General features: G+C 36.0%; 1 pseudogene; it reads left to right on the top strand.

Moving 5' to 3' along the window:
* LOC122748795 overlaps positions 1–26,062 on the top strand; it is a 69,791-nt pseudogene that overhangs the window by 32,566 nt on the left and 11,163 nt on the right.

Raw genomic sequence — 26,062 nt, forward strand, 5'->3', positions numbered from 1 at the left:
AAAGGTAATGGGGAGAAGAAAGTGCATTCACACCTCTGTGTCTGGATTGGTGATAGCACAGAGATAAGGAATAGAATATCTACTTCAGAGAACTGCAAATAAGTTAGTAGGCCTGGAATGTACTATGTGTCAAAATTAACAATATGGAATAAGAATGGAAAGGTAGATTAAAACCCAACTATGGAAGGCTTTAAATGGTAAACTCTGTGTTTTATCCTGGAAGCAAAAAGTAACCCTTGAAGATATTTGAGCATGTTTCTGACCTGCATTATTTTGGCAACTATGTAGAGAATAAATTAAAGAGGGGAGACACTGGAAACAGGGAAACCAATTAGGTATCTATTGCATTATTCCAACATAGAGCCAAACCAGGGTTTGATTTAAGGTACTGCTCAGGTCAGTGAAAAGAAGTAGCTGGATGTGAGAGAAGACTACTATCAGGGATGAATAAGAGTACAAAACCTGAGAAATCATTAGATGTGGAGGGGTGATGAATAGTATGATCATGCTTTTGACAAACGCAATTTACTGAGAACTGACTGACTTCTTTTAGTTTCCTTTCCCCAGACCAATAAATTGCCTGGTGCTGATCAAACTTTGTCAGTTCCAGCTTCCGATTACAAGTTTATGGAAAAAATTTAACAGGTGAAACAAAAGTTTATCAAGGCAACCATTTTATGTGCTCTGTTTGTTGTTTGTACCATATATAAACTCTGTTTTCAGAACTACCCTTTGAGTACTTCTAGATTGGTATGGTAGTATTAGGAGTTATAATTCCTCTGCCCCATTAAAAACTTTAATTTTTTTATATTGATTGTTTTAATAATTTTCAGGTTGACACTTTTGAAAGGAATTTGGAAAAGAAATAAAAAAGGGAATGGGTACAGTTAATTACTTCTATTTGGTATGTGCTGAGTTTGAACTACAAAAGGAACACCTGGATAGAGATTACTTACAGAAGTTGTGGAACTGGAGTTCAAGAAGGAGATGACACCTGGATTTAGAAATTGAGGAATCATCTGAATAGAAATGGTATTCAAGTCCCAGGGAATTCAGGAAATCATCAAGAGTATATATAAAAAGAAAAAGGCAGGCATATGTGAGAAAATGCTTAGCAACTGACTGTCTGGGGTGGGGGAAATAAGGAGAGGACATACTTTTGTGATTAATTTCCACTAATTTCCATTCACTAACACTTTCTCTATTTTCTTGTTTAGATCATAAAAACCAATAAATCAACCTCCAATTTATAGTATTTGTTGATTTATGAAGTACAAACAATCAGCTTGTGAGCCAATTTAAACTGTTTTCAGCATGCCTTGGAAGACTGGGGCCTAGAGCACAACTTTAGGGAATGTCCAATCATTGAGACTAGAAGGTATAAGGTATATTAGGAAAAGGGGGTTGGAAAGACCAGTGAAACTGTTTGGAGAACCATGACAAAATACTGTTCTGGGAGCCATTGGAAAAGAGAATTTCCAGAAAAAGAGGTGAAATTGAAAGAGAAATTGAATAACATGAGAACAGAGGGTCATGAAATTTTAAAATTTAGGTAACTTTGGAGTGAACAGTTAGTTCAGATGTGAAATCTGTTAACCTGGACATTAAGGAAACAATCAATATAAGAGAAATAAGGTCTTTAATCAGGGTAGAGAAACTATAGCTCATGGTATCCCAAAGCCAGAAGCTAGGAATACCCAAAGATGGGAACCCAGGACAGGATTATTTTGGGTAACAGAGTAGAAGGGAACCAAAAGATTGTTCCAGAGTAACATACAACTACTTACTGTAAATTAACCTTTAACAAAATAAACAAAAGAACTGCTCCTGAGTTAAGTATAGCTACTACTAACTCCAAATAGAAATTACTTAATGTAGGTGGATCCTTTTTACATAATAACATAAGTAAGGCAGGGATAATTTTGCTTGGGGGAAGGTCCATAAGTCAATCAAGAGTCTAGAATTGACAAAAGATTTGTTAGCTACAGGCAATTCACCTGCCTGGGAAGGGGTGACTGGGTGGGGAATCAGTTCTCAGTAAATTTTGTAGTTATCCAAGGACTGAGCCCGATGGAGTTCAGTGCTCAGGAGCAGTTTGTGCAAAGCTGAGGTGGGCCTTCAAGATCTGGAGGAAGAAAAATGAATGATATGCAGTATCCAAAGGTCAACAGAGAGCACAGTTTTCTGATGTCCTCATTGTAGCAGGAGCTGTGGCTCCTGTATTGGACTGCACAGCCACACTGTGGCCTGTGACTCTTCAAGGCGCTGATCAATGGTCGTCGGTGACTGGCAGAAGCCTACTATCAAATCAAAAGCTTGATTATGAAGATAGCTAAGTGAACAGTGAAGATGTTAGGGAAACAAATTAAGGTTGTTTTTTCTAGGTATTTGGCTATAGGAGAAAAGAGATATAGGATGAATCATTGATTTATTTGAATTGGAGAAATAGAGACAGATTTTTGTTAACTCAGATGCTCAGAGTATAATAGGAAGATTAACATTTGGGATTAACTGAAAGGTGGTAAGAAGTTTATTTTTTCAAAATTTAAAGCCGTTGATCTACCACTCTATTTTTTAGCCAGTACCAGATAGTTTTGATGACTGCCGCTTTATAGTAGAGCTCCAGGTTTGGTACTGCTAACCCACCTTCCTGTGAATTTTTTTTCATTATTTCCCTGGATATTCTTGATTTTTTGTTTTTCCAGATGAATTTTGTTATTATTCTTTCTAACTCTATAAAATAATTTTTAGGTTGTCTGATTGGTATGACACTGAATAAGTAAATTAATTTAGGCAGTATTGTCATTTTTACTATATTAGCTCTGCCTATCCATGAGCAATTGATATCTTTCCAATTATTTAGATCTGATTTGATTTGTGTGAAGAGTGTTTGGTAGTTATGTTCACAGAGTTCCTGGGTTTGTCTTGGCAAGTAGACTCCCAAGTATTTTATATTATCTACTGTTACTTTAAATGGAATTTCTCTTTCTCTCTCTTGCTGCTGGACTTTGTTGGTCATGTATAGAAATGCTGATGATTTATGTGAATTTATTTTATATCCTGCTACTTTGCTAAAGTTGTTAATTGTTTCAAGTAATTTTTGAGTTGATTCTTGAGGATTCCTTAAGTATACCATCATATCATCTGCAAAGAGTGATAGTTTTGTTTCCTCCTTGCCTATTCTAATTCCTTTAATTCCTTTCTCTTCTCTGATTGCTAAAGCTAACATTTCTAGTACAATATTAAATAATAGGAGTGATAATGGACATCCCTGTTTCACCCCTGATCTTATTGGGAAGGCTTTTAATTTATTTCCATTGCATATAATACTTGCTGATGGCTATAGGTAGATACTGTTTATGATTTTAAGGAAAGCTCCTATCTGGTACTGGCTAAAAAATAGAGTGGTAGATCAATGGAATAGGCTAGGCTCAGGAAAGGCAGTAGTAAATGACACTAGTAATGTAGTGTTTGATAAACCCAAAGACTCCAGTTTCTGGGATAGGAACTCAGTATTTGACAAAAACTGCTGGGAAAACTGGAAGATAGTATGGCAGAAATTAGGCATAGACCAACATCTTACACCTTATACTAAAATAAGGTCAAAATGGATACACGATTTAGACATAAGAGGTGATACCATAGGTAAATTAGGAGAGAAAGGAATAGACTACCTATCAGATCTTTGGAAAGGAAAACAGTTTTTGACCAAACAAGAGATAGAGTATATTATAAAATGCAAAGTGGAAGATTTTGATTACATTAAATTAAAAAAAATTTGTACAAACAGAAGCAATGCATCCAAAATTAGAAGGGAGGCAGAAAGCTGGGAAACAATTGTTGAGGCCAGTACTTCTGATAAAGGCCTCATCTATAAAATATATAGGGAACTAAATCAAATTTATAAGAACCCAAGTCATTCCCCAATTGAGAAACGGTCAAAGGATATGAACAGGCAGTTTTCTGATGAAGAAACCAAAGCTATCTATCCCCATATGAAAAAATGCTCTAAATCTCTAATGATTAGAGAGATGCAAATAAAAACAACTCTAAGGTACCACCTGACACCTATCAGATTGACTAAAATGACAAAAAAGGAAAATAATAAATGTTGGAGAAGTTGTGGGAAAATTGGAACACTAATCCATTGTTAGTGGAGCTGTGAACTGATCCAGCCATTCTGGAGAGCAATTTGGAATTATGCCCAAAGGGCAATAAAGCTGTCCATACCCTTTGACCCAGCAATACCACTTTTGGGTCTTTTTCCCAAAGAGATCATGGAAGGGGGAAAGGGACCCACATGTACAAAAATATTTGTAGATGCTCTTTACGTGGTGGCAAAGAATTGGAAGTTGAGGGGGTGCCCATCAATTGGGGAATGGCTGGACAAGTTGTGGTATATGAATACAATGGAATACTATTGTGCTATAAGAAATGATGAGCAGGAGGAGTTCAAAGAAACCTGGAGGGTCTTGCGTGGGCTGATGATGAGTGAGATGAGCAGAACCAGAAGAACATTGTACACAGTAACATCAACATTGAGTGTTGATCTATTGTGATGGACTATATTCTTCTCACCAATGCAATGGCACAGAAGAGTTCCAGGGAACTCATGATGGAAGAGGATCTCCAAATCCAGGAAAAAAAAAAAAAAGAACTGCGGAGTATAGATGCTAAATGAACCATACTATTTCTTTTGTTTTTGATGCTGTTGTTTTTTTTTCTATTTTGAGGTTTTCCATCATTGCTCTGATTTTTTTCTCTTATAACATGACTAATGCAGAAATAGGATTAATTTTATTATGTGTATATATATATATAGAGAGAGAGATATAGATAGATATAGATAAAACCTATATCAGATTGCCTGCTGTCTAGGGGAGGGGGGAGGGAGGGGAGGGAGGGAGAAAAATCTGAAATTGTAAAGCTTGTATAAACAAAGGTTGAGAACTATCTTTACATGTAACGGAAAAAAAATAAAATACTTTATTAATTAAAAAAAAAATTAAGCCATATCACACATGGGAAAAATATTTGACTCTAGATTGTTTTAGTTAGGACAACATAGTAAATTGTATTGAATATAAAATTTGGACTCCAAAAAAATACCCTCTCCTGTGTTTTCAGAAATGGTTAGTTGCCCAAGTCAATACTCATAGGTATTATAAATTTATTTTTGGATTTTTTTAAAATCTGTTCTGGTTTTTTAGAATGTGAGCACAAATTTGCCTAACACCATATTCAATCTTTTACTATCATCTATCCCAACTTATTTCCATTTTTTTTTTTTAATGAGGCAATTGGGGTTAAGCGACTTGCCCAGGGTCACAGAGCTAGTAAGTGTTAAGTGTCTGAGACCAGATTTCAACTCAGGTAATCCTGATTCCAGGGCCAGTGCTCTATCCACTGCACCACCTAGCTGCTCCCCCCCCCATTTCTTAATCTAATTAAGAGTTCACTATGTTATGGGCCCATAGCATCTGAAATTCTCTGGGGCACATCAAAGAACCTTCAATTTGAGAAACTAATCCAAAAGACAGACACACCTAAAGAAACAAGTGGAACCAGATCCGACTGATCTGACTTCAGGACCTGTACCCTTCATTCTAGTCTCCCTCAACCCTGGGGAGATAAATTTGGGTGTGGCTGCTGTCTTTGTGTCCTGAAGAGAGAGATGGCTTGAGAGATTAGCAGCCACCCCTCACCCAATTCCCTCGGCCACCACCAGTGGGGAATGGTGCTCCCTCGCAAAGGGAACTTTCCACAGTCAGATGGTCACCCCCACCAGTCCTTATAAATGTGCCTGTGTCCTGCTCGAAGAGACTGGTATCTCAGAGCCACTCTCTGTGCCATGCCTTTCTCCCTAGGAGAAGTACAATGATTTCTCTCTTGGCTTCCCTTCCCTTCCCCTTCCTCTAAATAAACTAATATCTTATTCTAACTGCTTTTGTGTGCAAGAGGGTGTAATTATTTAAAGAAGAATCCCTAAGGAAGTCAAACCCCTAACCCCTTTCCCGAACCCCTATCCCTAACCCCCTACCCCATTTTCCCCATGACAACTACATAAGAATGCATTGATTAGACATACTCTGATCTAAATTTAAATACTAACAAATTCAAACCTTTTCATGAGGCATGAATAAGCTCATTTATGAGTTAAAGCCACCATACCCAGTGTCTCACTCCTTCCCTGCCCATTGGACTTCAGCTAGGTGACAGCCATGACAGAGCTAAAAAATGTAGTGGGGAAAACAAAATGAAAAGAATACAGAATAACATAGTGGATAAAGCACTAGGCTGGGAATCACAAGACTTGTTTAGATAACATATAGTCCCTGGCTGTCATGAAGTTTACAATAAAGTAGGATAAGCTATATTCTGAGACACAATATTATGTGATGAGGATGTTAGAGAATGACAGACCAGTGCTATGTGAAGTCTAAGGTAGGAAGCACTAAGAAAATCAGTGAAGTTATAATACAGACAGTAGCATTTTAGTTAGCACACCCCCCCAAAAAGAAGGGAAGAGGTCCAAGGTCATTATTTCAAGGCAATACCGCTGGAGAAATGAGGAATGGGTTTAAAAAAAGGTGATAGAGATGATTATGATGATGACATAGATAAGTAGACTATCTATATATGTGTATATATATATGTATGCATAAAAATACGTGTGTGTATATATATATATATATATATATATATATATATATATATGAACATTTAGTAAATATTTACTTTGCCAGGAGCTATGCTAAGTACTGGGGATATGAATGCAAGAAACCAAATCCATTCCCATCTTCAAGAAGCTTTCGATTGGAACATGTACAAATTCAGATCTCAGAGAAGAGATTTTCTAGAGTGAATCTCTGTCAGCTTCATATTTTGATTAAAAATACTAGATAAATAATTACTAAATTCAATTATTTCTATTAGTTGTTTCTGTCAGTAGCCTTGGTACTCAGGTAAATTCTGGCACTATGGTCAAATACCTGATTTTTTCATGTATTAAGATTGTGAATTTCTTGTGTTCAACTCCTATGCTTTATTTTTTTGTTTTGTTTTATTTTTCCTGCATTCTAAAATGGTGCATAACATAGTGTTGAACAAATTATAGATCCTGTTGATTAATTGTTGACTAAAGAACAGAATAAATTAATTGCTAGGCTTATAGAAGACAGATTTTCTTTCCTTTGATATGAACTTGGAATCCATATCAACTAAAGCCCACTTTATCTCCACTCTGATATTTTCTCATAGCCTGGAGAAGACTTGAGTTCTGAAAGCCTATGCTAGCTTAAGCTTTGTCAGTTCTTATCAAGATTGGAGGAAAAAATAAAGCTTTGATACTGCAAACAGCTTTGTACAAACAAGATATACATATAAAATAATCTCAGAGGGACTTGAATTAAGAACTGGGAAAAGCTTCTTGAAGGTGGGACTATTGTTGAAGCTTGAAGCCACAGAAGATAGCAGGCAGAGATGAAGAGGAAAAGGAGAACAATGATGAAAACTCTCTAATTTAGGAGACAGAATGCCATGAGCAAGGGAAAGCAAGGAGATAGAGCACATAGGGGAAGAAAGTATACAAAGACTGGAAAATTAGGAAAAGGTCAGAATTTGAATGTTCAATCATTCATTCACGTGACTCTGTGGACCACAGCACACCATGTCCTTCTACATGCAACTATCACTCAAAGTCTATTGAAGTTCATCGTTTCCACAGTACTGCCCATCCATCTCATCCTTTGCCGTACCCTTTTTCTTTTGCCTTCAATCTTTTCCAACACAGGGGTCTTTTGCAATAGATCCTATCTTCTCATAATGTGGCCAAAATATTTAAGCTTCACCTTCAGTATTTGGCCTTTCAGTGAATTAATTTAAGTATTGACTGAATTAATTCTCTCGATATCCAAGAGACTCTCAAAGTCTCCAGCATCACAGTGTTATCTCTGTTTTTAGTATGCTGTCTAAATTTGCCATAGCTTTCTCTCAACCAACAAGCATCTTTTAATTTCTTGGCTGTAATCACCATCTTCAGTGATCTTTGAGCCCAAGACACTGCTTCCATAAGATATTTTTAAAATTTAGCTCTAAGTCACCTTTTACACTCTTCTCTTTCAACCTCAGCAACGGTCTTAATTCCTCTTCACTTTTTGCCATCAGAATGGTATCATTTGCATATTTCACATTGTTGATCTTTTCCTAGCACCCTTAATTCCTTAATTGATTCCTTCAGCCTGACATTTTGCATTGTGTATTCTGCATATAAATACATAAGGTGCCAGTACTTATCATATTCCTTTTCTAATTTTAAGCAAAATTGTTATTCCATGTTTAGTTCTAAATGTTGCTTCTTGGCCCACATTCAGGTTAATCAGGGGATAAATAAAATGATCGGGTCCTCTCATCCCTTTGAGGACTTTCCACATTTTGTTGTGATCCACACAATCAAAGGACTCTAGTGTAGTAAATGAATAAGTAGTAGATCCCCCCCCCCAACTCCCTTGCTTTCTCCTGAATACAGTGAATACATGTTATTTGGTCTCTAGTTCCACTGCCTCTTCAAAAACCAGCCTACCCCTTTGTTAATTCTCAGTTCACATACTGCTTAAACATAGCTTGCAGAATTTTAAACATAACTTTGCTAGCATATGAAATAAACTCAATTATGTTCACGAATTTGAAAATTTCTTGGAATTGTACTTCTTTAGGATTGGGACAGGAACTGATCTTTTTCAATCCAGTGGCCACTGTTGAATTTTCCAAATTAACTGGCATATTGAGGGCTTCACTTTGATAGCATAATCTTTTAGGGTTTTAAAAAGCTCAGCTGGAATCCCATCACCTCCACTATCCTTATTATTAGGAATGCTTCTTAAGGTACACTTGACTTCCTCCTCCAGGGTGACTGGCTCTAAATCAGTAACCATCTCATTGTTGTTATTGGTGACCTTAATATTTTTCTTGTATAGTTATTTCATATATTCTTGCCAGGCCTTCTTTTTCTCTTTTTGATCTATTAAATCCTTATGATATTTGTCTTTTATGATGTCGATTTTTTCATGAAAAAATATATCGGGGCAGCTAGATGGCACAGTGGATAGAGCACTGGCCCTGGATTTAGGAGGACCTGAGTTCAAATTCAGCCTCAGACACTTGACACTTACTAGCTGTGTGACCCTGGGCAAGTCACTTAACCCCCACTGCCTCACCAAAAAAAAAAAAAATATATATATATATATATATGTATATATGTATATATATATTATATATATAATTTTCTTAAAGAGATATCTTGTCTTTCCCATTCTATTGTTTTGTATTTCTTCTTATTTGCTCTATTAAGAAAACCTTGTCATTTCTCTTGCATTTTTTGTAATTCTGTATCCATTTGGTTTATCTTTTATTCTTTTTCCTTTACCTCTAGCTTTCCTTCTTTCCTCAGCTATGGTTATTTTCTAAATTTAGTATTTTATTTCTCCCAATTATATAAGAATTTTAACATTCTTTTTTTTTTTAAATTTTGAGTTTCAAATTATCTACCTAACCCAATCCCCCATTCAGAGGGCAAACAATTTGGCATAGGTTATACACATTTGGTCACATAAAACACATTTCCACATAAGTCATGCTGTGAAAGAAAACAGACAAAACAAATATGAAAAATAAAGGGAAAAAAATCATCTTTGACCTGCATTCAGTCTCCCCCAGTACTTTCTCTGGAGTTAGACAGCACTTTTCATCATGAGTCCTTCTGAATAGCCTGAGATCATCATATTGCCGAGAATAGCTAATTCATTCAGAATTAATTATTGTACAATATTGCTGTTACTGTGCCCAATATTCTCCTGGATCTGATCATTTCACTGCATCAATTCATGTAAGTCTTTTCAGTTTTTTCTGAGAGGATTCTTGCTCATCATTTCTTGTAGACCAATAGTATTCCATTACAATAATGTACCACAACTTGTTCATCCATTTCCCAATTGATGGGCTTTCCTTAAATGTTGAATTTTTTGCACTACTAAAACGGATGCTATAAATATTTTTGTACATATAGGTCCTTTTCCTTTTAAAAAAAAATCTCTCCTTGGCTATTTGTAAATCCTCATCAAATAGCAACTTTTGTTTTTTGTTCTTTTTCTTTAGATGTTTCTTGATACTGTTGTTGCTATTGCTGCTGCCACCTCCTGAATAATATTGCAAACTTCTGTCTATAGTTCTTTACTCATTCTATATACCTGATCTACTTCCCTAAATCTCTTCATCATTTCCACTTCCTATTCACAAGGGATGTTATTTAGGTTCTATCTATATTATATGATGGTTTTCACAACTTTCTTCATTTTGAGTCTGAATTTTACAATAAGAAGCTCATAATCTAAGCCACATTCAGCTCCAGGTGTTGCTTTAAGTAACTGTATAGAGCTTTTCTACCTTTGGCTAAAAAGTAGATTGCAAAGCTACAAATCAATCTGATTTCTGTATTGATCATCTGGTGATGTCCATTTATAGAGTTTCCTTTTGAGTTGTTGGAAAGGAATGTTTGTTATGACAAATGAGTTACCTTTATAAAACCCTATTAGACTCTGTCATGTGTGAGATTTAAAATTGGATATACAGGAATTAAACTCCCCCTTTTAACTTTTCCCTTATATATCTCCCAGACCACTAAGAAAAAGAAGCCTATGAGCTTTAATCAGTGAGGGATTAGTTTTTATTGCTTGGGAATTAATTAGACAACAAAAGGTGATACCAATTAGGGAAATAGGAAAGTAGAAATACAAGTGAATAATCTTAGATATAAGCTTAGTCTATATCCCTTTATAAAACTCACTGAATCCCAAACTGCCCACCAGGCCAAGAACCAGAGCTGAACACCAAATGCATGCGCCGCCACAGCTAAGCTGAAAAGCCAGAGAGAGAGCACTTCCGTTCCTCCCTCAGTTTTAAGCTGGTGTGCCAGAAGTTCGTCATGGTCTCCTCCCCAAAAGGGAGGGCCTTCAAAAGCTGCTTCAGTAGCATGCACTCAACTCTCAAATGATTCAGCTAAAACTTCCATTTTTTACCACACATGCTTTATTTTGTACTCCAGGTTAAATTTGTCTGTTATTCCAATTCTCTTTTGGTTTCTTACTTTAGCATTCTAGTCTCCTGTGAATTCTGTAGGACTTCATAGAAACGAGTAAATCTGGCTTCTTCAGCATCAGTGGTTGGAGCATCAACTTGTATCACTGTCATATTGAACAGTTCCCCTTGAATTCAAACAGATATCATTCATTCATTTTTGAAGGCAAATAAAGAATTAATTTTATTCATTCATTCATTCATTCATTTATTAATTTATTTATTTGTTTGTTTGTTTGTTTATTTATTTATTTATTTATTTGTTGGGTGAGGCAATTGGGGTTAAGTGACATGCCCAGGGTCACAGAACCAGTAAGTGTCAATTGTCTGAGGCCAGATTTGAACTCAGGTCCTCCTGAATCCAGGGCCTATGCTTTATCTACTGTGCCACCTAGCTTCCTCTCAATAGTTGATCTTTATACCATGTTTGTTTGCATTGAAGGCATCTGACAATATTGTTGAAAACATCATGCCAACAACACAGAATCTAATAAGCACACAGCCTTGGTTCATTCCATTGGTGCATGGAAAAGCACAAGAGCATCATCCAGAACCTGGGCAAATGTGGTATATTGAAATTGATGTACAATACTGATAAACTTCACTGGCCAAAGAAATTTTGGCTTAGTTTTCCATATTCCTAATTTATCAAAGCCCTTGGTCAAAGCACTGAATGTTGTGTACAGACCTGTTTTCTGCTCTAAATTTTATACTGGACTTGCCAGGCAGCAAACACGATATCAAACATTCCTCAGTCTATTCTGAAACCTCACTCTTCCTTGGGTAGATGTCCATCTTCCAGGTGAAGGATCAGCCTGTTAAGGAGCACTTTGGGAAGAATCTTGCCAACAATGACTAAGAGAGAAAACCTCCCTGTGATTGTCACAGGACAAATTATTTACATTAATTTTACAATGATGAACAATGGAGGCCTCTTTGAACTCCTGGGGAATGAGATTCTTTTGCCATATAACCTACAAAATTTCATTCTGCTTTGTATGAACAGTGAATCCCCACATTATAAATATCAGCTGGAATAGAATCAGCACTAGCTTCTTTGCCACATGAGAGGGGCCTAATAGCCTTGAAAACCTCATGTTCAGTTGGAAATTTGCCTAGAGAGGGATTGACTTCAGCTTGAGGTATATGGTCACTGGCTTCAGCATTGATTTATGATGGTTGGTTGAGAACACTGTGGAAGTGTTAAGCTCATCTCTCCTGGATCATCTCCTTGTCACTAATCAATGTGGCTCCATCAGCTCTAAGAAATTGAGATCCAGCAAAAGTTGTTGGTCCATAAATAGCCTTCAGACATCATAAAACTGCTTTGTACTATTACTATCAGCATAAAAATTAATTTTGTTTGCCTTCGTACTGAGCCAACTATCCTTCATCTCTTTGTGTTTCACTTGCACTTTACTTTTGGTAGAATTAAGTGCTACCTCTTAGAGATGGATGAACTATCTTTCTGGTCAACTCTGTGGCATTCTCATTTTTTATTTAGCATTTCTTGATGTTTGTGAATATTCTAACCTAAATAACTAAATGCAATTCTGTACTCCAAATTTATGAAAGCTGGCCACTCATTTCAGCCCTACTTTTGCCATTTATGGGCTCAGCTTTCTGTCCAAATTAGCAACTAACTTTCTGGTCAGAGAAAAATTCTAATTTTATTATCATTAGTTATTCTGATGGTCACTTTACTTTTGACTGTCACTTTTTTAAGGCTAATATTAACTTCAAGAGGATAACTCTATGACTAGTCCAACATTCCTCACTACACTTTACCTTCATCACTCTCACATTCTATTTATCTTTTTTCCTTACAATGACATAAGCTATTAAATGTCAATGTTTACTATAAAGCTTTATCCACAAAATTTTATTGTATTTAGATAACTGGAAGATACTGTTGGTGATGTGAAGGTTGTGAGATACACAAATCTTCAATAATAAATAATCATTGCTGTTGCTGTTTCCAACCTATTCCTTCCCAAGGTCTCACTGACATTTTTTGTAATCTGTTCCTACCCTTGCATTAATGTCACCCAGAATTATGCTTCTTTTCTTTCAGCACATTGATGATGAGGGTATCTAAGCCTTCATTTTTTTTTTCTTCTTTAACCTCATCAGGGTTTATCATAGTGGGAGCATATACACAGATGATGGTGGGATGGTGCTTTGCTACAGAGGGCAATCACAGTGCCTTGAATCTTTCATTCACTGTTTTGGTAAACGTTAAAACTTGTTGACTAGAATAGTTTTGGTTGGAAAACCTACACTAGCTTCACTGTGCTTCTCTTCACTGTGGCCACTCCAGAAAAGCATGTATCCGGCTCTGGCTTTGGTAAATTTGCCTTCATTGCCCTTCTTGTGTCACTCATGGCTTCTATTTGGATGCAATAATTGCTGAGTTCTCCTGCAGCAAGAGTTATTCATCTTTTAAGTCAACTGGATATAGTGTTCCTTATAAGCTTGTACACATTTCATGTACCAATAGTGAGTGGGATAATATTCATAAAAGTTTTTGTGTTTCTGTTTGTGTTTCAAACATAGGGTAGAATGCTCACCTGCCAGACTAAGCAGTCCAGGATTGGGTGAAGCAGAAAATTCCTCAGATACTTTTTCTAGTTCCTCATACCAGGAAGTGAGCAGTGTGATTCTTCACCAAAGTCCACTTCTACTTGTAATGAGACAATAATCCTATGGCTTGGGGCACCTGTGTGAAGGGTTGTGAATACAGCTCCCCCTGTTTCTGCATCTGCTACTTCCTCAATTTCCTGTCACTACAGGATTTTGAGATAGGTAAAAGAAGTTCAATAGCACTGATGCCTTTTGCTTCACAGATAAATTGGATTTAAGTGAGGTAGAACTGTGCGAAATTGTCAGCCTCAATCTTTCTTCCAGAATTATGATAGTTCAATAGCAAGACAAAATCAAGACAACTGATGATGGCTAAGGATACAGAAGATAACCTTGTCATCTTATATGTCTAATCAAACTCTAAGGGTTACACAACATCTGCTTCAGCAGCCTTTGTGACCACTGGAATAAATTGTTCTCATCTGTCCACTGTACCTGGAGAAGTTTTCACATACTTGGAGTAGACACCTGCCTAACTTGCTGAAAAATTTGAGATCTCTCAATTACTCTCAAACTGGTTTAGCTAGTCTGCTGAAAATTATACCAGATTGTGCCTGCTGCACATGCTACAGCTTCTTGGAGCCGCAGGTGAGAGATGGGTGGATCAAGTGGACAACAAAGGTGGAAAGCAACCCTGAAATGGGCTTGACAGTACTCATATCAGAGATACTAGTCTTCCTGGAACACACCCTGTACCCTAATAGCCTTGGGCAGAGGCACAGAGGATACCTACTCTTACCTGGTATGATGTAAATGAATATCTAGCAAAAAATAAAATAAGGGATGGTCAGATAGGTCAGAGGAAAATCAGACAACTGTAAGAGTTATAAGACTTATGTTAAATACAATGACCATTACTAATTCCAAAAGAGTGATAATGAAGTATGCTATTCATGACAGAGAGGTGATAAAGATGGATTTAGAGTGCAAAATGAGACATAGATATACATTTATGCATGTATCTATCTATCTATCTATCTATCTATCTATCTATCTATCTATCTATCATCTATGTGTATATAACATACACATAAAGACAAACATATGTGTTTGGAGCTGGGTATAATTGTGTATATGTGTGCGAATGTTTATATATGTACTAACACACATATATGTGTGTATAAATGCATATGTGCAGAAATATGTATATATAATTGAAGGAATATTCTTTGCTTGACTGCATATTCCTTACAAGAAACATTTTTGAAAATTGTTTTCCAACAAAAATGTTCAGTTGCAGGGATGGATAGAAAATATATTTCTGTTAGCTTTTTTTTTTCCTTTTCTTTCCTATTTTAATTTTTTGTTTTGTGTTTAGAAATTTATTTTCCAAATTACACATAAAAACAAATTTTGACATCAATTTAAAAAAAAAAACCTTTTCATTCCAACTTCTCTTCCTCCCTCCCTTCCTACCTCCCCACCCCCAAGAACTCAAGCAATTCAACATAAGTTATACATGAGTAGTCATGGAAAACATCTCCACATTAGCTAGGTTGTGAGAGAAAATAGGTAAAAACAAAACTTCAGATTAAGGAACTGTAAAAAGAAAATTATGCTTTAATCTGTTTTCAGATACCATAAGTTCTTCTCTATAGATAGATTGTAATTTTCCTAAGTCCTTCAGAGTTATATTATATCATTGAATTCCTGAAAATAACCACATGCTTCCCAGCAGATCATATTACACAATTGCTGTTATTTTGTATACAGTACATTTCACTCTTGTAAGAAAATTATTACCAGGGGCCCCCCTGCTGTAAGAGCCTGTTTGATATTTGACTTAAGGTCAGCCCGGCATCAGGAAGTTATCTCACAAAGCCCTTTTTCCCCCCCACCAGAGGATCTGAACTCTGATCTCAGCATGTTCTATTCATGGATTGCCTTCAAGTCATGTGAATCAATGAACTTGAATGCTACCAGCCAATTATCTTAGAGTAGTGTGGGGACTGCTTCTCTTCTAAACCCGCAGGGAGCTTCCGCTCTCACAGGCACAGGATCTTCCTCTTTGTGGCCTGGGACTCATGGATGAAGGCAGATTTTTCTCCTCTCTTTCGCATAGATCCTAACTAGGCTCTCCTATCTTTCTGAAGTCCACATGTACTCTCTTTACTCTTTTTTTTTTTTTTTTGTGAGGTGAAGAGTAACATAGCTAGTAAGTGTCAAGTAGCAGGGGCTGGATTTGAACTCAGGCCCTCCTGAATCCAGGGCCTATGCTTTATTCACTGTGACACCTAGCTGCCATTCTCTTTACTCTTTAATTCAGGGTTAATGCTCCCAAATTGGTGCTAAAGCTTCTAATATTTAAGTAAACCCTAGCTACACTTGGGGGCAGAAAATAGACTACCACACATTTAGTTTTACTCGTAACACTCTGCTTCATTTCATGTAGGTCTTTCCAGGTTTTTCTGAGAGCATCCTGTTCATTATAACTTTTATATAGTACCTTAACTTTGACAAAGAATTTTCTTCACAATAACCCAACAAAGTAGGTACCATATGTTTTGCCATTATAATCAATCATCACGACTGTTTCCCTCCATCCAATTCCCTTCCCATGACATTTACTCTATTTTCTACCTTCTTTTACCCTATTCCTCCTCAAAAGTGTTTTGCTTCTGACTGCCCCATCCCCCACTCTGCCCTCCCTTCTTTCACCCTTCCCTCCTTATCCTCTTCCCCTCCTACTTTCAAGTAGGGTTAGAGAGATTACTCCTCCCAATTGGCTGGATATGTTATTTCATCCTTGAGACTACTTTGATGATATTAAGGTCTTTGAGATAATTCTGTGTTCCAAATTTTTTTCCTCTCTCCCTCCTCAAACCTCCGTATGAAATCAAACAATTCAATAGGTCATAGATGTGCAGTTATGCAGTACATCTTCAACTTCCTTGAAAGTGTTTTGCTTTTTACTGTTCCCTCCCCCATTCTGCCCTTCCTTCCTTTACCTCTTCTCTGCCTTCTCCCCTTATCTCCTTCCCCTCCCACTTTCCCTCAGGGCAAAATAAATTACTATATCCACTTGACTATATATGTTATTCTCTCTTTGAGTCAATTCTGATGATAGTAAAGTTTACTCACTCCCCCATTCATTCCCCATCTTGCCCTCCTCTCCATAAACTTTTTCTTGTTTCTTTTATGTGAGCTACTTTTCCCTAGAATATTCATATCTATCTATTAGATTTAATTTTAAATAACCCTAAAATTGAAATTTTTGAAAAGTAGATATTTCAGTTTACATTTTAAAAATATAGAACATGAAGGAACCAGTATTAAAGGGATTTTGAACTCTTATTCATACTAAATGGAAAGATAAAGTTAACAATGAAATACATGTCACATTGGACTTAAAAATCAGAAGTATTTAAGCATCCTAGGAAGTCAGCTGACTAGAAAAATAGTAAAAATTAAATATTCCTCCAGAAAAACTACAAGAGATGGGATAGGACTTTCTTTATTGTCACAGTCATACTTGGCCTGAAAGACCCATGGAAGAAATAAATAACTTGGCAGGTTTATTCATATTCATTTATTCTCTCTCTCTGTCTCCATACTCACTCACACACACACACACATTTATTAAAATGAAAGAATGAACACACACATGCATATATACACAAATATACATGTATGTATTTGTGTATATTTATATATTCATGTATATATTAATATATTTATATATATGAATACAAATGCAAATATACTTATATACATATATGTTTATGTGTATTATGCATATTTATATATTATTTGCTCTAATTATATATAGAAACAATCTTTAAAACTAGTTTTTAAAATTTTGAGTTCCAAATTCTCTCTTTCCCTGAGCCTCATTGGAAGAAAAGCCATTTATATAGGTTATAAATGTGTAGCTAAGCAAAACATATTTCCATATTAGTCAGATTGTAAAAGAAAACATAGACCAAATAAAATCCACCCAGGAAATATAAAGAAAGTTGAAAAAGTATGCTTTGACTTGTATTCAGGCTCCATCAATTCTTTATTTGGAGATGAAAAGTAATTTTTTATCATAAGTCCTTCAGAGATATCTTGGTTCATTGTATTGCTGAGAGCAGCTAAGTCATTCACAGTTGATTGCCTTAAAATATAACAGTTACTGTGTACAATTTTCTTGCTCCTTATTTTACTTTGCGTCAGTTCATGTATTATTCCAATTTTCCATAGCTTTTCCAACATTTATTATTTTCCTTTTTTGTCATATTAGCCAATCTGATAGGTGTGGGGCGGTACCTCAGAGTTGTTTTAATTTGCATTTCTCTAATCAATAGTGATTTATAGTATTTTTTCATTTGACAAAAGATAGCTTTGATTTCTTCATTAGAAAACTGCCTGTTCATATCCCTTGACCATTTCTCAATTGGGGAATGACTTACATTCTAAATACATTTGAGTTAGTTCCATATGTATTTTACCAAAGAGGCCTTTGTCAGAAATACTGCCTGTATATATATATTTTTTTTCCTGGCTTTCTTCCTCCCTTCTAATTTTGGCTGCATTGCTTCTGTTTGTACAAAAACTTTTTAACTTAATGTAATCAAAATCATCTGTCTTGCATTGTATAATATTCACTATCTCTTTTTTAGCCATAAATTGTTTTCTTCTCCATAGATCTGAGAGGTAAACTATTCCTTCCTCTCCTAATTAACTGTCATATCACCCTTTATGTCAAAATCTTGTACCCATTTTGACCTTATTTTGGTATATTGTGTAAGATGTTGATCTATCCCTAGTTTCTGTCATACTATCTTCCAGTTTTCCCAGCAGTTTTTGTCAAATATTGAGTTCCTATCAAAGAAGCTGGAGTCTTTGGGTTTCTCAAACAGTAGATTACTTTCATTATTTATGACTGTGTCTCCTGTACCTTAACCTATTCCATTGATCCACCACTCTATTTCTTAGTACCAAATAGTTTTGATGAGTGCAGCTTTTTAGTATAGTTTCAAATTTGGTGTGGATAGTCCACCTTCCTGTACATTTTTGTTTTCATTAGTTCCCTTTATATTCTTGACATTTTGTTCTTCCAGATGAATTTTGTTATTCATTTTTCTAACTCTATAAAAATAATTTTAGGTAGTCTGATTGGCATGACACTGAATAAGTAAATTAATTTAGGTAGAATTGTCATTTTATTATATTAGCTAGGCCTATCCATGAGCAATTGATATTTTTCCAGTTATATAGATCTGATTTTTTTTTTATGAAAAGTGTTTTGTAATTATGTTCCTAGAGTTCCTGGATTTGCCATGGCAGGTAGAGTCCCAAATATTTTATATTGTCTACTGTTACTTTATTTTGTTTGTTTTTTTTTTTTGGTGGGGCAATGGGGGTTAAGTGACTTGCCCAGGGTCACACAGCCAGTAAGTGTCAGGTGTCTGAGGCTGGATTTGATCTCAGGTACTCCCGAATCCAGGGCCAGTGCCTTAACCACTGCGCAATCTAGATGCCCCCTCTACTGTTACTTTAAATGGAATTTCCCTTTCTATCTCTGGCTGCTGAACTTTGTTCGTAATGAATAGAAAAGCTGATGATTTGTGTGGGTTTATTTTACATCCTGCAACTTTACCAAAGTTGTTGTTTCATTTAGTTTTTTAGTTGATTCTTTAGGATTCTCTAAGCATACCATCAAATCATCTGCAAGGAGTGAAAGTTTTGTTTCCTCCTAACCTATTCTAATTCCTTTAATTTCCTTTTCTTCTCTTATTTCTAAAGCTAAAATTCCTACTACAATATTAAATAATAGAAGTGGTAATGGACATCCCTGTTTCACTCCTGATCTTATTGGAAAGGCATATAATTTATCCCTGTTACATATAATGTTTGCTGATGATTTTAGGTAGATACTGCTTATTATTTAAAGGAAAGTTCCACCTATTCACATGCTCTCTTATGTTTTTATTAGGAATGGGTGCTGTATATTGTCAAATGCTTTCTCTGCATCTATTGAGATAATCATATGATTTTGTTTAGTTTTGTTATTGATGTGGTTGATTATTTGATAGTTTTTTAAGGTTGAACCAGCCTTGCATTACTGGTATAAATCCCACTTGGTCATAGTGTATTATCCTAGTGATCACTTGCTGTAATCTCCTTGCTAATATTTTATTTAATATTTTTGCATCAATATTTATTAGGGAAATTGGCCTGTAATTTTCTTTCTCTCTTTTGGTTGTGCCTGGTTTAAGTACCAACACCATATTTCTATTCCCATTAAATTTTCTCCAGACAGCTATCATATCTAACTTTTTTTTAGCATTCTATTCACCTCTTTAAATTTTTTCTTATTTGTTTTGTGTTCAGATTTATTTAATTCTGAAAGGGAAAGGTTCAAATCCCCTACTAGTATAGCTTTGCTATCTATATCCTCTTATAACTCCTTTAACTTCTCCCCTAAGAATTTGGATGCTATACCACTTCATGCATACATGTTTAGCATTGATATTATTTCATGATGTATAGTACCTTTTAACTAGATGTAGTTTCCTTGTTTCCTTCCTTATCTATTTTAATTAGATGTCTTTTTGTCTTTGTTTTGTCTGATATAAGGATTGCTACCCCTGCTTTTTTTTTTTTTTTTTTTACTTTAGCTGAAGCATAATGTATGGGACTAAATTGTCTCAGTTTACCAAAATAATTCAAGGGGACCACCAAGTCAAGCAGAGACAGATTTATTACATTCTCATGAGAATAGGCGACCCCATGCAAGGGATGAGGAGCATGCTGGTGGTCTCATGAGTTGGGTTTTTATGGAAATTTTGAGGGGGGAGTCCCCTAATGCACAGGGTGAGCTCACAATCTAACATCCAATCCTGTCTCACCCAGTATGCATGTTCAGTGCCTGATTAGAGTATGGATACATGTTACAAGACCAAGGGAGAAGGGGAGGGGGAAAAGGTCAAACAACTAGAGGGGAAAAGGGTGAAAATACTCCAGCCATGTAAAGAGGGAGCAAGGGGGAAGAGGGGGGAGATGGTACCAGGAGCTGAGGTTGAGGAATGCAAGAAGGGAGAGGTGATATCAGGGTGGGTCTGCACTAGCAGGAGACAGTTCTTCTGCTTGGTCATAGAACAAGGGGGTGTAAGAGGTGTGTTGTAGCAGTGGCATGGTCTTTGGAATATTGGCAGGGAGGGATGATACCAGGGTACATCAAGTTCAGCAGTGCAAAATACATGATTCCTATTATTAACAATGGAATAAAGCATGAACAGAATAATCTAACAATAACAGGGACTGGGGCTGGGTACTTTCCAGACCCCATCCTCAGAGTCTGAACTGACTCAAGTCCACCGTATCCCATTCAATAATATATTCTGCTCCAACCTTTTACCTTTACTCAGTGTGTATCTCTCTGCTTCAAATGTGTTTCTTGTAAACAACATATTATAGGATTCTGGTTTTTAATCTACTCTGCTATTCACTTCTGTTTTATGGAAGAGTTCATCTAATTCATATTCACAGTTATGATTATTAATTGTTTATTTCCCTCCATCCTCTTGTCCCCTTTATTTGTGATATTTTTTCCCTTCTTTCACCCTATTCCTCCTGACCAGTGTTTTGCTTCTAACCACTGCCTTCATTAATCTGTGCTCCCTTTTATCAGCCCCCCTTCCTTTTCTTTCCCCTTTTCCCCTTTTCCCCTGCTTCTTCCCTCCCCTTCCCCTTTTGTTTCTTTCAAGAGTAAGCTACATTCCTTTATAGAAATAGGAGTGTATTTTATTCCCTCCCTGATACAAATCTGATGACAGTAAGGTTAAAACAATGCTCACCCCTCCCTTCTTTTCCTCTATTGTAATGGGTTATTTTTGTGTCTTTTCCTATGATGTAATTAACCCTATTCCACCTCCCCCTTCCTCTCCTCCCCCAGTCTTCTTTTATTCTGTCCCTTAGGTTTCTTTATGTCATCACATCAAAGTCAATTTAATAACAATACCTTAATAGAGATACAGATCCCAGGAGTTAAAAGTATTATCCTCCCTCATAGGGATGTAAACATATTAACCTCTTTGAACAACCTTTTTCCCCTCTTTGTTTGTTTACCTCTTTATACTTCTCTTGAGTATTGTATTTGGACATCAAATTTTCTGTTCAGTTCTGTTCTTTTTTTCAGGAAACCATGAAGACCCTTATTTTGTTGAATGTCCATCCATCTTTTACCCTGAAAGAGAATCCTCAGTTTTGCTGGGTAGTTGATTTTTGGTTGTAATCCAAGCTCCTTTGCCTTCCAGAGTATCATATTCCAAGGCCTGTGATCCTTTAATGTTGAAGCTGCCAATTCCTGTGCATTCCTGACTGTGGCTCCATGATATTTAAATTACTTTTATCTGGCTACTTTGAGTATTTTCTCCTTCATCTGAAAATTCTGGAGTTTTGCTACAATATTCCTTGAAGTGCTCCTTTTGGGATCTCTCTGGAGGTGATTGATGGATTCTTTAAATGATTATTTTATACTCTGATTCTACAATTTCAGGGCAGTTCTCCTTGATAATCTCCTGGAATATGGTGTCTAGACTCTTTTCTTGATCAGGGCTTTCAGGCAGTCCAATAATTCTTAAATTGTCTCTCCTGGATCTATTTTTCAGGTCAGTTGTTTTTTCCTATGAGGTATTTCACATTTTTTTTCTATTATTTCAGTTTTTTGATTCAGAAAATGGCAGAGAGAAGCTGGGAAGTTGCCTGAGCTTTCCCATGTTTCTCTCAAAAACAACATTAAATCAAGTCTCTAAACAGATTATGGAACTACAGAACCTACCAGAAGAAGGATAGACATAGTCCTCCTAGTTTAGATATTTTAGAACACTTCAGGAAAGGTCTGTCTCACCTGGGCAAAAGGGGAGGGCAGCTCACCACAGCTGAGAGTGGGACAGTGGAGAGTGGTAAGAAGCTTGCAACAGTGACCCCTGTGCCCCAGGAGCAGACTTCAACTTTAGAAGTTTAAAAATAGGCTACAGTATGTGTAAGAAACAGAAAAGGACCCTTACCCTTGACAGCTTCTATGCTGAAAGGCAAGAACAAAACTCAAAGTCAGGTGAGTTTTTCAAAATGCCTACAAGTGAAGACTCAAATGGGAAGATGATCTTATCTCAAGACCAAAAAGCCTTCTTTGAAGAGTTCAAAAAGGCTTTTAAAAACCAATTGAAAGGACAGCTTCATGGTGCAGTGGATAGAGCACCAGCACTGGATTCAGGAGTACCTGAGTTCAAATCCGGCCTCAGACACTTAACACTTACTAGCTGTGTGACCCTGGGCAAGTCACTTAACCCCAATTGCCTCACTAAAAATGAAAACAAACAAACAAACAAACAAAAAAACCCCAAAACCAACCAAACAAACAAAAAAACAAACAAAAGAGAGAGGTAGAAGAAAAATGGAAAAAAAAGAAATGAGAGAAATGAGACTTACACTGGAAAAAGAAGCACAAAAATTGACTGAAGAAAACAATTCCTAAAAAATACAATTGGCCAAATGAGAGAAAAAATTAGCCAAATGGAAAAAGAGGTGCAAAAGCTTACTGAGGAAAATAATGCTGTAAAACTTAAAATTGGGCAAATAGAAGCTAATGACACCACGAGACACAAAGAATCTACCAAGTGGAATCAAAAGAATCATTCTTATTTTTATAAAATTGAACCAATTCTATATATATTTGTGGCTTTTTCATAGAAACTTGCTTCAAAAAATTTTCACAACTATTATTGCTAACTCTACTACCCTGCAATCAATTTCCCCACTGTTTATTCTATTCTCTCCTTTCATCCTGTCCTTCCTCGAAAGTCTTTTGCTTCTGACTATATATAACCTCCCTTAATCTGCCCTCCCTTATTTCAATACCTTCCTTCTCATAATCGCTTTCCCCCAATTTTCCTGTAATGAAAGAAAGATTTCTATACCCAACTGAGTATGTGATTCCCTCTTTGAGGGAATGAGAGTAAAATTCAAGTGTTTCCTGCCACCTCTCCCATTTTCCCCTCTATTGTAAAAGCTCTTTCTTGCCTCTTTCATATGCGATGATTTACTTCATTCTATTTTTTGTGTTGATATAAATTGTTTAGAAATTATAATGTAAAATTCTAGGAAAATGTCTCAAATGCCTTAACTTATACTAATAATGATTGATATGATGATTTGTCAGAATGCAAGCTTTCTTCCTGCTTTAAATTATATAGAAAGCATATATTATGTTCAAAACTAAGTTCCTCTAATAAGTTGCTTCAATAAGTGACACTGAAGAACCGATGTGAACTTACATACTTGCTAAACAATAGAAGTACATGTATATGTATCAAAGGTCTTCTATTCCTCTTTCAGAACTCTGAAATCTTGACAAAGATTTGTCTATATGTTTTGTCATCCAAGGTATCTAGATAGTGTAGAGTGAATGGCAGGTAGAGAGAAGAGCATCAGAACCTTAACTATATGAGATTTTGAAGGTGAAAGTTTAGAGATGGAGAGAATGGTAACCAGGACAAAGTAAGCACATTGGGCTCTTTGCCCCTTGGCTCTGGGCCATGTTGTCCAGAAATCTTTAAACATTGTTCCTTCTTCAAGAAGGGAGAGTTACAAAAACAGATAAGTTCTGGAACTAAAGAGAGTGGCTTCACCTGATTATAAGTAGAGTAAAAGGAGACTTAAAATTGATATTTTAGAAGGAAATAAGACTAATAACTTGCATTTATATAGTACTTTAAGGTTTACAAAGCACTTATAAATATTATGTTCTCTCATTATCACAATAATCCTGAAAGATAGGTGTTATTTTTATGCTCTCCCATCATTTAGATGAGGAACCTGAGGTTAAGGATATTTCCCAGGGTTACACAGCTAAGTTTCTCTGCCTGGATTTGAAACAATAACTTCTTGATTCCAGACACATTGCTTTATCCCCTATTCCACTTGGAATCTAGGGAGAGTGAAATAAGACAACTAGACTTTGATTCAGCACATACAATGAGTTTTAGCTGTATCTATTAAGGTCCCAGAGTATAGCAAAGAACCAATGTGTATATGACCAAACATTGACTACCTATTATCTCAAGATCCAGATGTCAGTTGTGAGAATGTGGTTGTGATGAAATGGACACCTATTCAAATGTGTTCCCCCTCCTCCCTCCCCCCCCCCAAACGTGGGAGAATGGAGTAATTGAGCTAAATCTATTTCTAAGAAATATGTCCATTCTTATTTTTTGTCCATTTATATTTTACCCTATTGTTTAATGTAATTAAGCTATTTAATAATGTAATAATTCTTTATAGAAATTCTCCTGATAGAGCATGTAGACAGGCAATGATTTTGGCAGTAGGTAGGGGAATAAGCCAGAGCCTGAATGAATACTACCTCATGGATGGAGCAAGATCAAGACAGGATGTTTTAGCAGGAAGAGGCAGGGCACTCAGTTATTGGCAACTCTTAGAATATGACACAGACACTGATATATCACTGACTCTGGTATACTAGTTATACATAGATACTTTAGGTATATATAGCCCCCAGATGAAACCATGATGCCTTTTTTTTTTGTAAAACATTTCCATATTGACCAATTTGTAACAAAGCAAAAATAAAAACAATAAAAAATGAAAAACAGTGAAAAAAAGCATGCTTTCTCTTGTGCTCAGAGTTTATCAGCTCTCTCTCTCTCTAAAGGTAAATAACATTTTTTTTTTTTTACCATGGGTCCTTCAAAATTGTTTTGGATTAGTATCTTGATCACAATAAATATCTCTCACAGTTGATTATCATTACAATATTGTTACTGTGTACAATGTTTTCCTGCTTCTGCTCATTTCACTGCATCAGTTCATTTAAGACTTCCCTGTTTTTTCTAAAACCACAAGGTTCATCATTTTTAATGCCACAATGATATTCCATTACAATGATTTACTAAAATATATTCATCCATTTACCAATTGATGAGCGTTCACTTTATTTCCAATTCTTTGCCACCATAAAAAGAGCTGTTATATTTTTTGTTCATATTGTGCCTTTTCATTTAAAAAAATATTTGCTGCACAAATTAGTAGTGCTATTGCTGGGTCAAAGCACCATGTACATTTGGGGCATAATTCCAAATTGGATCCTTGATGATTTTAGGAAAATAAAGAAGACTATTTAGGAGTAGATAACTGAACAATCCAGTTAGCAGCTCTTTTAGTTAGACTTTCAAGCTATGTCAGGAAAAGTCTAGGGCACCTATAGGCACTGACCACTATTCATTTCTCTCACTCTGACAAAGATTACCTGGGAAAATTGGGCACATTGTTAGATCAGGATTAT

The sequence above is a fragment of the Dromiciops gliroides genome, chromosome 1 (assembly GCF_019393635.1).
Source record: "Dromiciops gliroides isolate mDroGli1 chromosome 1, mDroGli1.pri, whole genome shotgun sequence".
NCBI lineage: Eukaryota > Metazoa > Chordata > Mammalia > Microbiotheria > Microbiotheriidae > Dromiciops > Dromiciops gliroides.